This window comes from Pan troglodytes, chromosome 9 (assembly GCF_028858775.2).
Source record: "Pan troglodytes isolate AG18354 chromosome 9, NHGRI_mPanTro3-v2.0_pri, whole genome shotgun sequence".
In the NCBI taxonomy this organism is placed as follows: Eukaryota; Metazoa; Chordata; class Mammalia; order Primates; family Hominidae; genus Pan; species Pan troglodytes.
The window spans coordinates 90,597,214-90,615,376 of NC_072407.2; the positions used below are offsets into that span (position 1 = coordinate 90,597,214).

Here is an 18,163-nt window from a genome sequence, read left to right on the forward strand (position 1 = left end):
AGAATGTACTAATGGATAGGATGTGGAGTGTTAGGAAAAATAAAGAATGAAGGATGAGTCCAAGTATTCAGTTAAGTAAGTAGACGGATTAGAGTGTCATTAATTGAGAAGTGAGAAATCACTAATACATAATTATGTTTCTGTTCTGTTTTCCTATAATACTGGTACTGATTTTTATCATATATTAAACATTCAATACAAAAATTGCCTGTTTACATAACTATCTCTAACCTGGATCTAAGGCTCAGTTTTGCTGTCTTGTAACATTGGCGGTGATCTGTCACTGATTTCCAGGACACTGTGGGCTCCCTAGAGACAAGGATTCTGTGCTCCTCACAGATGTAGCCCTTGTATCTAGCATAGCACCTGACATACAATTGGCTCTATTAATATATGTTAAACACATGAATGAGGCCAAAGGTATGACAGGGTGCCTCAAGGAGTGTGATCAAATAACAGGTCTCATTCTCAGATTGTCAAGTCAGTTTACCAGACAGAAAGCATTCCTTTGTAGAACAGCACTTGTTTAAGCAAAACTAAACATAGCAATGCCAATTTACAGCAGGATCTGTTAGGTGGGCCAGACAACCCCATTAAGCAATCTTGTGTATTTTTACCATCTAATAAAACTACATGGGAAAAATTTTGGTCCAATCAAGATGGAGTAAGCACACTCTGATTCTCCCACTGAATACAGCTAAAAATCCTGGACAGAGCTGGAGAAGCTAGTTGAGAACTCTGAAAAATGAGTAGTAATAAGTGAATTGGGGAAAAATAACAGAACTCAAAACATCACTGAATCATGCATGAGTTTCTTGGACCTTTTTCCCCAATATCTTCAGATTTAGACTCAAAAGCAGCCAAATCGTGGAACTGTGCACCAGATGTAAGCAGAAAAAGCTCCAACAGAAGTTTTTTTCCAGTCTGAGGAAAAGAAAATGACACCCTACAAATCAGAGAGCATGGAGAAAATTCTATTTTTGTTTTTTCTTTTCTTCTAGTTAAGCCCCCAGGTAACCCTGGCAAGGTGATGATAGTAAGTGGTGGGTGCAAAGGCAACAGTGTCTGGGTGGATGCTTATAACTCTAAGGATGGAAACCCTTCTCTGTGACCAAAGGAACTGTATCCCAACAGTGTGCGGGGAAAATTCTCTGTTGGTTTGTTCCTTTCTCTAGCCTTTCCCCACTTGGTTCCCATGGCAGGGTGATCTCAGGAACAGAAAGTGAGAGGCAGAGGTGAAAACTAAAGTCTCAGATTTCTAGCCAGAAGACCAGGAGGTGGGTAGGAGAGGCTGGAACCTGGAGTGGGACAGGGAGACAGTAGGGCAGTGAGGTGGGGAGTGCTAAGAAAGTAGTCCTATAGCATTGAGTATGAACTCTTAGTTTCCCCCTAAGTTGTACAGGCATTGATTTGACTCTGGTCAGCATACCAACTTTTGAGAACTCAACCACGGGATGGAACAATGCCCAGGGCTAAAGACTGACCACTCAATGAGGCATATGTTTGATAAACTTTGATAGCACTGCAAAGGCTTTGAAAACTGATAGTTGGAGGCGCAGCCTAAGAAGGTAAGTGGGAACTTACAGACTAAACTAACCAGGTTGTTTGCCTATACTTAAAAAAAAATCAATATTCTCCATTAGATTTAAACAGCACCCAAGATTGCATAACATTATATTTGAAATGTCCAGAATATGGCAACTGTATACAATTATTTGGAAGTGATGTAAAGAGCCCAGAAACTTTTACTAATCTTCTTGCTTCATTTTTAAACTCAGACTGTTGATACCATCTTTCTTTAAATGATTTAGTAGAATTCACTGAGTTATATTCAATTCTTTTTTCTTGCTTCTTTGGCCCTAGAGAGAAATTCTGGCTCATTAAATAATTTATTAGTTGACTCATTCAGAGATTAAGTCATTGATTAAAAAGACATTTATTGAGTACTTACTGCATGTCAGACACTGTGCTGGATGCTGCTGACAGAAACATAAGTAAGATGAATCTGTGTCCTCAAAAAAAAAAAAAAACAATGATTCAACATATAAGTATGGGCTCAGTGGTAGAAGCTTGTGGGGACCAAAGGAGTTTCATCTTATTAGGCAAACTTTAAAGTCTTAAGTGCGCATAATAAAATGGTTTGTTTTATTCAAAGTTATTTTCTTATCCAGTAAATGGTAGGCATGTTAATTAGTTGGCATGATAGTGCACCAAAGAACAGGACTTCATTCAGTAGTATTTACTTTGTTCAACGATTATTTTTTAGGGTCTGCTATGAGCCAGGATTAACCTAGCCATGAAGTTCTGTACTAAGCCGACTTGACTTGCCAGGTGCTCTCTGGCTGGATCTGCCTCACAGCAGCATGTAGAGAGGAAATGGAAGCAGGAAAGGGCTGCTTTTCCTTCTTTTTTTCTTTATTCAAAACTACATCCTTGAGTTAGACCACTTAACATTCACTCCTAATTTTCATATTGTTTAAACAAATCAGAAGCCTCCAAAAGGATTAGCAGAAACTACAACTCTCCAATCTGTGATTATAATTTAACTTTACAGCCGCTCAAAACATGTTCTTTAATTCATCAGGGAAACTGGAACTTTGAAGTAGCTGTTAAACAAAGGAAAATCAGACTGTCTTAACAGTGCAGAATCAAAGAATGTCTGAGATGCAAGAGATTTCAGAGAGCATCTACTTTACAAGCTGAAGAAAGGAAGCCCTTGGGCTGAATTTGGCCTTTAGATATGTTTTATTTGGCCTAAATGCCGTTTTATGGAAATCTCACATTAATATCAAGCTTTGTGGATTCTCTTGATAATTGAGAAGATGTGACAACACTGGCTCCATATTCTCACATGGCAAATGCTCTGGACCCTGTCTCATCCAAGATTGTGACCTTCTAATTTGGTCCAATAAACTAATTTTAAAGATAAGGAAAATAAGACCAAGAGGACTTCCCTAAAGTCATACCTCTAGTTAGTAGCAGCTAGCCTTAGAATACTTGCCTCCTAATTTCTTGGGTAGTGTTATTTTCATTACGTGAGGCTAAGGAACCACTGTTTAAGAATGATTTGGCAAATTAACTCATGACCATAGAATAATAAAACAAGCAGCAGTTTATTTTTAAAAAATCTTGAGTTAAATCTTTGTGTTAGTTCTTATTCTAGGTACTAAAATACTTTCAGATTGTCCTCACTGTTTCTTCTGTACCCATTAGTAAGTAAAGGATAGTAAAAGGAAGGAAGATATAAGGGAAGGGATCCAAGTATTTTCTTGGAAGATGATTATACATCTGGAAAACACCACTGGATAACATACTATAACATTGCAATGAAAAAAAAAAACTGCAGTGAATCAAATTCTCCCTACTGTCATTTATTTTGTGAATCTACTCATTCTTTATGCATATGGCAAATGGATTTCAGTTATGCACAGTGGATGATACCATATTTTTTCTGCTGTGACAGAATGGCAGAACATCCCTCCCTCCAAGCCAGAATTAATCTTTTGCCATTATATGCTCCCACAGAAATGTGTTTATATCTCTATTACAACACACAATACTTTCTGTCATGCATTAGAATTATCTATGTGCTTGTCTATGCCCACCACAGAGTAGGAACTCCCTGAAGGCTAACATTTGTCATGTTTATCTTGGATCTTCCATAGTTTCTAACACCATGGCTTAGACTAGGCAATCCATTTCTTCATTTTGCATTTGCTAAATGCCTATTCTGTGCAAAAGCCTCTAAACATATCATGGGATTCAGAGATTACTTCAGAGTAGAAAATCAGCACTATGTGGATCAGACACACATTGATCTTGTTTATCATTGTATTTCCAGCACCCAGAACACTGCTCGACATTGTCAGGAATATACCAGTGGATCATACTTATGATGGTTGAAGGTGGAATAGACTTACTGTATGGAATCTAACATAAAGTGGGCCCAACAGAGAAATGAATGTTGTAATGAAGGTGCAGGTAGCTTTTTGGGAACATAGATCAAGTTTAATAAAACAAATGACTAGCTATTGATTTAGGGCTTGGGCGGTGACTGGTGTTGTAGGGAAGAAAACAAATAGTCTATGAAAAGGGTGGAGTAACTGATGACATCACATAAATCATTCATCCTGTGCCTAACACTATACTGCCTATTCTTTGTCAGGCAGCATGGCAATACTGGAAACCCAGAGCTGTATCCACATGCCTGTAGAGACACCAGTTCATAATATTTGCAGTGTCTCCAGTTTATTTTGTGCCCGAAATACAGGCAGTTGACCTCTGAATGCTCATATTGAAATGCAAATGAACACAGCAGCTGCAGAAAGAAGAGGCTTCTTCAGGGAGCTTAAAAAATTCAACAGGGATTGCACACTTCTACGTGCAGAACATCAAATTTTAAATTTAAATGATTCACCATGAACAGCCAGTTGGCAGCCCTCTGATATGGATATATTATTTTAGATACCATATCTCTCATTCACATTACAGTATTTTGCAGAACTTCCATATGGTGTGTAAATGAAAGAATTCCACAGGGACATGAGGGCTAATGGTTATGATATTATTTAAAAGATTGTGTGGCAAAAACCATAGCATTAGAGTCGTCTTACTATACTAAGATCAAACTCCTAGGCCAGACTTTTCCCACTTGGCCCTGTCTGTTTATCTTCATCGCCACCATTCTTTTCAATGAGTTATATTTTAACTGTGTTTTATAATGTTTCCTGAGGATGTGGCTTTCTCATTTTTGTCCAATTAGCTTCTTATCATACGTTAAGACACAATCTAGTGGTCACTCTACGATGAATCCTCGATAGCCTTTCCCAGGTAGAATTGAAAATGATTCTTTTTTCAGGGCTCCCTCACTTTGAAAAGGAGAAAATACTTTCTTCTAGAGTTGTGAGAATTAGAGATAATACATATGGAAGTTATGACCCCACAACAGGTACCAAATAATTAGAAACTTGCTAATTGTTATTGTACATCTAGTACAATTTACATACACAAGATCACTATTAGTATATTTACATAATTAACACTTTCCATCTTTGAAAATTTGAGAATTACTGTGCTTATTTATTCACACAGTGTTCTGGAGTTTATGCTTCTGACAATAAGAGATGCAAAAAATTTAAGTTCCTTTAAGATTTTATTTCTAATTAAAAATAATGAGCACGCTAAATGAAGATCCCATCTCTTATAATAAGCACTGTAATTGAAATGAAGTGGAAAATTGCAAAAACGAATTACATTGCAGTATGTAAACCTACAAAGAATTGAACCAGAAAATGCAGAGTTCACATGTTGCACACATGAGAGATTAATCATCATCTCTAATACAAGAGATTTGATTAGGGTAGAAAGTAGATCTATATAAAATGATTAATATTGAATCCTTTTTATCAAAAAGTATTTATGAAGCTCCCTCTTCTTAGTGTAGTGGCTATTGTACCAATGGTACAAATTTTGTAGGACATAGATATTCCTTTAAAATCACAACATTATTTTCAACCATGGCAATAATTATTTTCTATAAGCCATTTTATTCTGAAATATTTCAAAGGTAGCCATTAAAGAAGAGATAGGAGAGGAAAGTAGCACCACAGGTGCTACATTCTAGATGCTTTACACACTTATGACCTCATGTAGCCCTCACAGCAAACACATAAGCTAAGCATCATTTTCTACCCTTGCTTAGATGAGATCCAAGAGTTAGAATAAAATGCTAAATGACATAAAGCTAAAACATACCTGGGGAGAATTTCAAACCCAGTTCAATCTGACTCTTTCAACTATGCTATCTGCAGTATACCTAAAACCAACATTTTCTAAATTATTATCATGTTTAGAAAGAAGTAACAAAGATAAGAAACTGCTTAAATACACTATCCACCTTACCACTATGAATACACATTTATTTCATTATAACCCAGACTTCAATTCCTTTGATTTATGGGATCACCCAGCTCAGCACATAGCTCAGGAGCTGCATGCTGGAGGGAGCTACGAGGAAGGGGTGGGGGCGGCAGACACCTGCCTTTTGACATCTGATCTTTTAATCAAAACATGATATATATGCAGGTATTTATTCAACGAGTATGTATTGAGCACCAACTGTGTGCCAGGGTGTTCTAGTTAACAGAGATTTCAGTAAATATTTGTTAAGAATCTAGTGTGTCCTAAAATCCGTAAAATTGCAGTAGAGGAATTAGTCTCATGCGTATGCATATGGTTTAGCTTATTTGGAGTCATATAACCTAGGTTTGAAACTATTTTGCCACTTACTAGTTGTGTAATCCCGGGCAAGTTATTTACTCTGTCTAAACATTATTGGATTTTTGTTAAAAGGACACTAATAGTAATTATGTCATAAAATTTGATGGGAGCATAAAATGAGATAGTATAGGGAAAGTGTGGGTAAGAATAGAGCCTAGCAAGCAACTGCTTGTTAAGTGTTAATTATGATAATGATGATGGTAATAAGATCACTTATTTTTTATTTTTTATTTTTTTGAGACAGTTTCACTCTTGTCGCCCAGTATGGAGTGCAATGGCACAATCTCAGCTTACTGCAACCTCTGCCTCCCAGGTTCAAGCGATTCTCCTGCCTCAGCCTTCCGAGTAGCTGGGATTATAGCTGCCCACCACCATGTCCGGCTAATTTTTTGTATTTTTAGTATTTTTTTGTATTTTTGTATTTTGTAATTTTTTGTATTTTTTGTATATTTAGTAGAGACTATGTTGGACAGTCTGGTCTTGAACTCCTGACCTCAGGTGACCTGCCCGCCTCAGCTTCCCAAAGTGCTGGCATTACAGGTGTGAGCCACTGTGCCCGGTCAGAGACCACTTATATTGTCCTCAATTATCAAATTAAGCTATAGAAATCTTCATGATTGATTGGGCTGCATAGAATACAAATTGCTTTTCTAATTTTGATGGACCCCTTATTTTACCTAGATTATGGAAAACTATTATTCTTTCATTTGGGAAATTGAAGTAGCTTTTATTCTCCTGTATTCCTTTTACTTGACTGCCAAGCAATGGGAATGTAACCCAGGCTCAGTAAATTGGCAGCTGTATTCCAGGAATCTGGAGAAAGCTAAGTACAGCAAAAGAATGATCAGTATTTATTTGCAATCAAGTTCACGATAGGGTGCAAATGTAGTCATACTCTGGCCAAATTGCTAAAAGCAGAGTTTCCTGCTGCCTGGAATCCTTTGGACCTGGGCCAACTTTCCAAACTTGGTCTTCTAGCTACTAGTACATCCAGGTGGTGGGGGTGGGCAATATTCTTTAAATTAATACTATTTACTTCATTTATTTATCCTAAAAAAGTCAAACTAAAATTGGTTTTTAGTGATTGCAACAAAATCTCTGTCATGAGTCAAAATGTTGTTTGGAAAAGCAACCTACAGTCAACTGGATACATATTTACTAATTATTTAAGTTCCAATTCAACTATTGATTTTCATAATAATTAGTGGCTTGGCTCTATTCAGTGTTTGATGGGCTTGTATGAAGGCCTATAGTCCAAGAGAATTAAATTATTCAACTTTATATCAAAGTAGAACCATGGACCAAAAGTTTTCCTGAGCCAAATTATTTAAGAAAGAAAATGCAAACATCAAATTCAGTTCACTACTGGCTTCTCCTGATCTGGAATAGCATATGCTTTGCACCCTGGAACCTGATTTCACAAGGGAGAATACCTTCCAATTATCTGTGACTATTTGAATCTAGTAATTCTGTGTAGAGAAAGAATCACCAGATGAATTTTCTTCCTTTTCTTGTCTGCTGAATAAACTTAATTAAACATTGCCTGAGAGGATAAGAGAAAACCCGGGGCCATGCCTTATGGACGTACTCATGTATGTACTCCAAAGAGAATGATAAATATAGGAGGAAGGAACAATGACAAGAGGGAAACTGAAACAAGAAACTAAAAATTTCAGGCTGGGTATGGTTGCTTATGCCTCTAATCCCAGTGCTTTGGGGGACCAAGACGGGAGGATCTCTTGAGCCCAGCAGTTTGAGGTTGCAGTGAGCTATGATGGCACCACTGCACTCCAGCCTGGGCGACAGAGCAAGACCCTGTCTGTAAAGAATAAAAATTTAAAAATTCAGGCATCAAGGGAACCCTTATTGCAGAAAATTTTCTATGTGCTTCTTAGACAATCAATTAAAACATATGTTTTGCTTTCTAAATTTTTCCATGTGATGTTCAATAATACCTATTCAGGATTTTTTAAAAATCCCCCTTTGAAGTTATTTACTATGTTTCAGACTTAATTTTCCTCTGTGCTAGAGACAGAGGTAAGATTTTGATACAACTAAGATGGTGTTATTGCTAGGGGATCTAGGAATACAGAATTCTATAAAACTATAGCCACTGTTCTGCATGAGGTTTACTTATGTGATACAGTCTTACCAAACAATGACTGTACCTCATATGTGAAATTAAAATGCCTTATTATTCAAAACATGGTCATTTGGAATGAAATAAACCTAAATTTTACATCAAGGGGACCTATTCCTCAGCCTCAGATGCAAATCTTACAATAGTAAGATGTGGCAGCTCTACAGGGAACAGGTTAAAGAACTCAAGGGTGCCGAAGTTCCAGAGAGCCAGGATTTCTACCTCACTCAGAGAACAGGGAACAAAATGGCCAGGCTTGCCTCCAGATAAGAATGTGCCCCACTTCAACTTATTTCCATAGCAAGAGTGTATGAGGAAAGAGAGAAAAGGCTATACCCGTGTCCCTGACTTTGAATCCATAGTACCTCTGCACTCTATCACAGGTGGCCCAGTAAGTATCCTGGAATCTAGCCAAATTATTATACAAAGAGTAATTTTTTTCTAAGGAAAAATCCTTAGAAAAGGAGTATTTGGTGGATTTTCTTCTCCAGGGGTCACAATTTGACCTTCATATTTAAAAATTATTAAGCACTAGCATCGTACTGGCATTATCCTATAGAATTGTGGGCATGAATAGGCCATGCAACTTACTCTTAAGATGTTGTAACCTAGAGGGAATGTTTAATTGGAGAGAAAGGGAGGGGGGCAAGGGCTGAAGAACTACCTGTTGGCTACCGTGCTCACTACCTGGGTGATGGGTCTAACCATACCCCAAACCACAACATCATGTAATAAACCTTTGTAACAAATGTGTGCATATAGCCCCAATTCTAAAATAAGAGTTGAAAAAGAAATGAAAATAAAAGCAACAAAAAAATCAGACAAACAGCAACAACACAAATCCAAACTCTTCCTAGAAAAGAAGAGATAATTTGTAGCTTTGGTCAAAGGAGAAAGCTATAATGATTTCTCCTGTGCCACAGTCTAGGCAAAACACAAAAATTCCAGGTAGAATTCAGAGGCAACAGGCAGTGAGCTCTAAGAAATGTCACACATATAGAGCAGGTCTTAAGTGACTAGCTTATTTTTTTTTTTTTACCAGATTACCTCACACTAAACTTTCACAGACATACTTCTTGGCCAATATTTCCAAAAATTTTGTAAATTGAGAGCAGCCTTCACAGGTTACACCAAATATAGAGAGATTTAACAACTTGCCCAAGGTTACAGAGATAGAAAATGGCAGAGAAGCACTACTGCTACACACAGCTTTGTATAATGCCATGGATTACATAGCTATAGTATAGATAAGAGGTTTTAGACCATAAAACATTCTTAAACGTTGCTTTTATATTTTGCTAGAATTTCACAGATGTAAAATGTGACAATTAAAGCAGAATATATAAAACAGTCTAATCGGAAACCTTCTGGCAATAAGAGTTTGCACTTAGTTTATAAATGCACAAACCTCTCCACTGTGACTCATAGAGATTTCTGACTTCCGTTTATTTGAGTTTCATTTCTCCATACAATGTAATTTTTGGTTGAATTCTTTCTTAGATTTACATTCTTTTATGTGTTTGGAAGTGTTGCGATTCTTGGCTCTGTGAAATTGCTAGAAAAAAAGTGCAGAAGAAATATTCCTAATATTGTTGTAATTTATTGAGTTTTATTAAATGCCAGAGACTGTGTGTTATGGACTAAATTACGTCCCCTCAAATACCCTCAATATGTTGAAGAAACTCTAATTCCTAGTGTGATGGTATTTGGAGATGAAGTTTTGGGAAGTAATTAGGTTTAGATGAGCTAATGAGGGTAGCCTGTTCATGATAGGGTTAATGTCCTTAAGAGAAGAGATACCAGTGACTTGATAAAGAAGATACAAAAAAAATTTGTTTCATGCCCTGAATTTCTCTCCCTTTCTGCCAAGTGTGGACATAGCAAGAAGGAGGCTGTCTGTAGGCTGGAAAATGAGCCTTCACCAGAACCCAACTATGTTCACATCCTGATCTCCGGCTTCCAGCCTCCAGCGCTGTGAAAAAAAAAAATTTTGTTTAAGCCACTGTGTCAATGTTATTTTCTTATGGCAGCCCAAGCTGACTTAACACTATGTTAAATGCTTCATAGGTACTATTCCATGTTCTTCTCATAATATCTCTATCTGCTAGGCATTTAATATTATCCCAAATTTACAACTGAAGAAAGTGAAGAAAGAGAGTTTAAGCAATTTGTCCAGTGTCATAGAGCTATTAAGTGGCAGAGCCAGGATATAAATCTAGCCTGTCAAATGCCAAAGCTTGTACAAAACCACTTTACTGTGATGTCTTCAGTGTGCATAACTTTTTATTTCCATAAACCCACCACTCACAAATCAATCAATTTAATCACATTATCACATTTATTAATATGAGATACATGAGTTTACCCTGTATTTCTTTGTGGAACATTTTTTAGGTCTGATGGACCCAGCTCTTCCTGCAGTTACTATCTGAAAGATGCACATTAGGGTTAGTTTCTAGCCTTCTATTCACTCTTAGTAATTTTGCACCAGGGATTCTTCATTACCACTGCATGTCATTAAGATGTCAGATATACTCCTCCTAATTGGCTGTACAACAGCCACATGTGCATATTTCAAATTTGAAATATTTTAAGCAGAACTCATCTTCTGTACCTCAATCTCACCCCTTTCCCTATTTCTCTACTTACAAAATTTTCTCAATCACCTAAAATTGAATCTTTTAAGTCACCCTTGCCTTCTCCCTTTCCTTCAGCCCTGCAGAGGATCACCAAGTTTACCTCATTCTTCTGTCACCTAACAATAACTTCTGTGACACCCTCAAATTCCCAGCAGCTTAATAAAATAAAGGTAATCTCTCCCTCACCCAACAAATTCTGAATTATACTGTCAGATTAATATTTTTAAATATGGTTTTTGATTACATCGTTTTCTTCAAAATTCTTCAACAATTAAGATATAGAAGAAAATTCCCCAAATCATGGTTTGGCATGCATGATTAAAAAAATCTTTTCAAACTTGCATTCCCAGCCTTATTTGTTACAATCTATGACACTGAGTAGGACATGTATTTTCTCAACTCCATTATTCAGTTTGCCAAACTGTTTAAGCTTGAAATACTCTGCCTCCAACTCCCTGTCTCACAGCCCAACTAAACTTCAGGATTCAACTCAAAGACTAGCTATGTCATTAATCCCTAATTTCTGCAGATGCATGCATTCTCTACTTCTCTAATGCCTAGAGCCCTTAAGTCACATTTCAACTATTTTCTACTTATCATGTGTAACCTTGTATTGAAGGTATTCCCAGATAAATTATAAAATACCTGATGGAAGAGATTAACCGCTAACTATTCTTGGCCTCCTCTCTTGTAACTCTTAAAACCAGTTCAGGATCTTGCTTAATGGATGTAAGAAGTGATAATTTGATAAAGAAGATATGAAAGAAATTTAATTCATGCCTTGAATTTGTATCAATACTTCATTGGAAAGAAATCATGTGCCATTTAGGTTATATTTAATATCTGCTCTGATAGTCATGAACCCTTGAGCTGATCAGTAAAATGTTTTCCAAGCAACAGCTCAAATATCCTGGATCTATTCCAAAATAAATTGAATTGGCAGGGTCAGTGGGAATCACTATGGTAACAGATGGATCGTTTAACTCTTGTAGTCACTTTGGTGTAGATTGGCATTTACATATCATGACAAAGCCCTGCTGCTGTCCATCAGGAGCAGGAGAAAGGTATATCAAGTCAGGGTGATTAACAATAGCTGCTATGACAACAGACTCAAATAACCAGTAGCTTAATACAATAAAAGTTTATTTCTTGCTTATATCACAATCTAATGTAGATTGTGAAGTGCTCCTGAGTCTTTTAAGTGACTCAGGGAGCCAAGCTCTTTCTAACACATGATTTTGCCATCTTTGGATCCCTTTTTTTCTAGTCACATGAATGTAGGAGGGAGATTGAGACCAGGATCTTTTGTGAATTTTTAGAACGCAGGCCTCTAAGTAGCACACATCACTTTAGCTCATATTCTATCGACTAATTCTAGTCAGGTACTGCAAAGTAGGTTTGTAAATGGTGCTTTCCTATGTGCTCAGGAAAAGGAAATGGATTTGCTGAACATCTAGCCTATCTTTGCCATGCCAAAGCTTCAGCACCTGAAGGAATTTGATATCTGGATCTGATGGTTATTATTCTGGAAGAAGGACCCTGAAAAGGCATTTGCCCTGGGTCTATTGGTAGCGGCAAAATTCTTTTAACATAAAATTCCTTCAAATAACCAGACCTTCTTTAGTAGAATTCCATGGCAGGGCTATGCTCAGTAATACCCAACAACTTTGCATTGGTATTCATTCTCTAGCTCAAATATGTCAGCTATGCGCCATACATATCTATAGTCGGCTGCACCTTACCTATCCCACTTTATTTCTACCTATGTATAGTGTCTTCTCTCCTTGTTTTAATCTTCCTAATCCATTTCTGTCTGTGAACATGGCAGGCAAATTCTGAGACCCCCTCCAGAGGTAGAGGGTTTTGGGAATTAGAATGCCTTCTTTATTGATCACGGACAAATAGAAAACCTCTTCATGATGGACTCTTCTACTCCAGCTCCACTTCCCTATTTCCTCAGGCTATTCTCTCTACTTGGCCACTTACCCATACCACACCCGCTTACCCACAGGATACCCATGCTGTCTCCTCCAATTGCCCTTGGATACTCTGACCTGAACTGATTTCTCCTGTCCACAGACTTCCATGACTTACTCTTTGACTCACACATTCCAGTGATGTTTGATAATCAGACAATCTGCTTACAGCTCCATGGCAGTCAATGTTATCTGCTACAAAAAAGGCCAGTTCAAGTCTTGTCTTTGTCTAAGTCCTCTAGTGGCTTCATGTCTCAATTGAGTAAAAGCCAAAGTCAGCACAGTGGCCCACACAGCTTTCCAAGATCTCACCTTCTGTGACCTCTTTGACATTATCTTCTACTTGTTTCCCCAACTTACTTTGCTCCAGCCACTTTGGTCTCCCATCTGTTTCCTTACCTATGACAGTTCCCACACCTCTCCAGGCTTTATTCCTGTGATTTCCTTCTCCTGAAATCATCTTCTCCCTTAACGACTTGGGTCACACCTTCCTCACTTTCTGGGCTTTATACAAAGTTTCTCTCTTCAGTAAGGTCACCCTCCCCAACACTCTAAATCCTATCTCCCTGCTTTATTTTTCTTCTAGCAATTATCACCATCTAATATAATACATATTTCACTTATCTATTTTGTTTTACTCTGTCTCCCCTAACAGGAATGTATGTTCCACGAAGGCAAGAATTTTTGTCTGTTTTGTTTACTTCTGTAACTCCAGTATCTAAAATGCCTACTGATACATAGTAGTTATTCAATAAGTATTTGCTGAAGGGATAAATGACTCTTCTAGTTTTAATCTTTTAGTATATCTTTTATTCCTTAGCAGAATGTAGAGACCCTGAAGTTAAGTACTAGATCATATATTTTCCTTGTATTCCACTCCAGGGTTGCCCAATGTTGCAAAGGGCTTAATAATAATTTACTAATGTAATACACACACACACACACACACACACACACACACACACATTGTGATGGAGTTTCATTCTTGTTGCCCAGGCTGGAGTACAATGGTGCGATCCTGGCTCACTGCAACCTCTGCCTCGCGGGTTTAAGCCATTCTCCTGCCTCAGCCTCCCAAGTGACTGGTATTACAGGCATGCACCACCACAACTGGCTAATTTTGTATTTTTAGTAGAGACGGGGTTTCTCCATGTTGGTCAGGCTGGTCTCGAACTCCTGACCTCAGGTGATTTGCCCACCTCGGCCTCCCAAAGTGCTGGGATTACAGGCATGAGCCACTGTGCCCGGCCATTTATTATATTTTATAAGTCAAGATCTTTCACATCATTTCTTAGTGACCATATCTTTGATAGAAGGCTCTCCTGTCTTCAGTACCATGTCACAGCTGTGGGGACAGCGGTTTCTTTATTTAGTAGCCATCTGGACTAGGTGTCAGTTCTCTGTAATTTTTAAAGGTAGTGACACTGGCAATTACTGAAATGTCAAAACACTAGGCCAACCATGAGGGCTGTGGCAAAAACCTTCCCACATAGTTGTCATGGTGATGTGGGCAAACTCATATATAGCATCTGACACTCAGCCATAAAATTGAAATTAAAGTTAGGTTTTTATAATATCTTAGAGAATGGCACCTGTTATAAAACAGGTATACCGTACCAAAACACCTACATGCATATGAAGAATAAGGTTATGAATAGGCAGAGGAAACATCTGTTTTTTGTTTTTATATTAAATGTTATATTCTAGTAATATGCTGTAAATCATCATTCCTAGCCTAGATATTATTGGGATATATATTTACTAGTACCACATATTGTATTTCTTTTCCACAACAATCTAAATGCAAATATTTTCTAAAGCACAATCGACTGTAAGTGTAAAGTTTTAATATAACATTTCTTGAGATCCTTTCATAGGATCTTTACCTATATCATGCCATTTTATCCCCATCATGGCTCTAAAATATAATTATGGTCTGAATTGTATAAATGAAGAAGGCAGGGCTAAGTAACTGGCCCCCGGTTACACAGTGAGTGAATGGTGGAGCTGAATTTAACATAAGTGATCACTCCAAAGCTCTCACTCCTGTTCATTTCACAGCATGGCTTACCTGAGCCATCTGAGAGACTGGGAGAGAATGAATCACTGAGCAGCTCAAAAGGGATAAGCTTAGGGATTAAAAGCAGGAGGAGAAAAACATCCCTTTGTAAAGTAAATTTCCATTTGGTTACAGACATCAAAATCACAAAAGATATGAGAGATAAGGGACTTGGTTATTTGCTAGAATTCTTTGAAGCCTGAGAAATAAGTCTGAAAGAGGATTATTTTATGTTTTATAGATATATATGTATAAAAGGACAAATAGATATTTGTCCTTATACATTTCTGAACAGGTTTATTAAAGTACTATTGACATAGAATAAACTGCACATATTGAAACTGAACACTTTGATAAGTTTTCACACATATATACTCTCATGAAACCACACAAAAGTCAAGATACTTAACATATCACCTCCACGACGTTCCTCCCGCATCTTTGTAATCCATCACTCCCCGTTCCCATCCCCAGGCAACCACTGATTTGCTTTCTGTCACTCTAGATTACTTTGCATTTTCTAAAGTTTCATAGAGATTGAATCACACAGTATGTACTTTTTTTTTTTTTTTTTTTTTTGACAGGATCTAACTCCTTCATCCTGGCTGGAGTGCAGTGGTGCAATCCTAGCTCACTGCAGGCTTAAGCGATCCTCCTGCCTCAGACCCCCAAGCACCTAGGACTACAGGTATGCGCTGTCACACCTGGCCAATGTTTCTATTTTTTTGTAGAGTCGGGGTCTCCCTATGTTACCCAGGTTGATCTCGAGCTCCTGGCCTCAAGTGATCCTCCTGCCTTGGCTTTTCTGGCTACTTAGACTCATAATTATTTTGATTTTTGCTGTGTTGTTGGGTGTATTAATTGGTCATTCCTTTATGTAGATGAGTAATATTCCATTACATGAATATATCACGGTTTGTGTATTCTTTCACCTGTTGGTGAATATTTAGGTTTTTTGGCGTTTGAGCTATTACAAATAACATCATTTTGAACATTATTCCTTAAATACTTAGGAGTAGAATGGCTGCACCACATGGTGGGTATATGTTTAACTTTTTAAGAAACTATCAAACTATTTTCCAAAATGGTTATAGCATTTTATATTCTCATCAATAGTACGTGAGAATATTTGTTCCTCAACATTCTTCCCAACATTTGATATGACCAGGCTTTATAATTTTATCCATACTAATAAGTGCATAGTGGTATCTTATTGTGGTATACATTTTTGTTTTCCTAATGATTAATCATATTGAGCATCTTCTCCTGTACTTATCTGCAATCCTTATATCTTCTTTGATGAAATAAGTGTTCATCAATATTTTGAACAAGCATGTTTTGAATAGTCATTTTATCAAAGAAGATGTATGGTTGGCAGATAGGTATAGGAGATGCTCAATATCAGTAATCATTAGGAAAGTGAACATTTATACCACAATAAGATACCACTATACACTTATTGGGTCATGTATCCTGTAAACACATAAACCACAAAAATTAAAAATGACTAAAAGAAATGGCTTTTCATTTTGCTCATTTTAAAAACTGCATTGTTATTATTTTTTAAGAATTTCTCATCTACCCCGATTATAGGTAAATTATATAGAAATTCTTCCAATCTGTGCCTTTTCTTTTCCATTCTCATTACAGAGCAAGTGTTTTTAATTTTGATGAAGTCCAACACAGTCATTTTTTCTTCTACTGATCGTGTTTTGCTGTCACGTATAAGAAACCTTTTCTAACATAAGGTCATGAATGGTTTTTCATGTTTTCTTATAGATATTTTATAGTTTTAGATTTCACATTTATATCTATAATTTTCATTTTTTGAGATGGATTCTTGCTTTGTAACTCAGGGTGGAGTGCAGTGGTGCAATCATAGCTTACTACAGTGCTGAACTCCTGGGCTCAAGCAATCCTTCTGCCTTGGCCTCCCGAGTAGCTGGGACTATAGGCAGGCACTACTGTGCCCAATTACCCGACTAAATTTTTGCATTATTAGTTTTTGTAAAGAGGCAGGGGGTAGTTTCACTTTGTTGCTTAGACTGGTCTTGAACTCCTGGCCTATAATGATTCTCTTGACTTGGCCTTCCAAAGTGCTGAGATTATAAACACCAGCCACCGTAACTAGCTAAAATTAATTTTTAGTTAATTTTTATATACATTCATACATCACTTAATGACAAGGATATGTTCTGAGAAAGGAGCTGTTAGGCAATTTCATCACTGTTTGAACATCTTAGAGGGTGGTTATGCACAACCTACTAAATACATAAGCTATATGATATAGCTGGTTTCTCCTAAGCTACAAACCTGTACAGCATGTTACTGTACTAAATACTGTGGGCAATTATACAAAGGTATAAGTATTTGTATATCTAAATGTAGACAAAGTACAGTAGAAGTGTGACATAAAAGGTTTTAAAATGGTATACTTCTATAGGATATTTACCATGAATAGAGCTTGCAGGACTGGAAGTTGTTCTGGGCAAGTCAGTGAGTGAGGGTGAGGGAATGTGATGGCCTAGGACATTACTGTATGCCACTATGACTTTATAAACAATACACCCTTAGGCTACACTAAATTTATAAAAAATAGTATTTTTCTTTCTTCAAATTAACCATAGTTTACTGTAACATTTACTTTATAAACTTTTAATTTATTTTTAACTATTCAACTCTTTTGTAATAACACGTAGCTTAAAACACAAGCACATTGTATAGCTGCACAAAATATTTTCTTCTTTATATTCTTATTCCATAATCTTTTCCTATTTTTTATTTTTTAAATGTTTTTGTTAAAAACTAAGATACCTACACACGTTAGCCTAGGCATGCACAGGGTGAGGATCATCAATATCACTGTCTCCCACCTCCACATCTCATCCTACCAGAAGGTCTTCAGGGGCAATAACACACGGAGCTGTTATCTCCTATGATAACAATACTTTCTGGAACACCTCCTGAAGGACTTGCCTGAGGATGTTTTACAGTTGACTTTTTATTTCTTATAAGTAGAAGGAGTACACTCCCAAGTAATGATAAAAATATATAATAGGAAATACATAAA

The 18,163-nt window shown here is 37.0% G+C and overlaps 1 protein-coding gene and 1 long non-coding RNA gene across 10 annotated transcripts in view; one reads left to right on the forward strand and one right to left on the reverse strand.

The window, feature by feature from the left end:
- Positions 1-16,769, forward strand: part of LOC134807367 (uncharacterized) — a 121,644-nt gene extending 104,875 nt beyond the window's left edge. The window contains exon 3 of the long non-coding RNA XR_010147624.1: positions 15,678-16,769. This is a non-coding gene — a long non-coding RNA (uncharacterized LOC134807367). The remainder of the gene's footprint in view (positions 1-15,677) is intronic.
- Positions 1-18,163, reverse strand: part of GRM5 (glutamate metabotropic receptor 5) — an 810,828-nt gene that overhangs the window by 111,874 nt on the left and 680,791 nt on the right. The window lies entirely within an intron of this gene.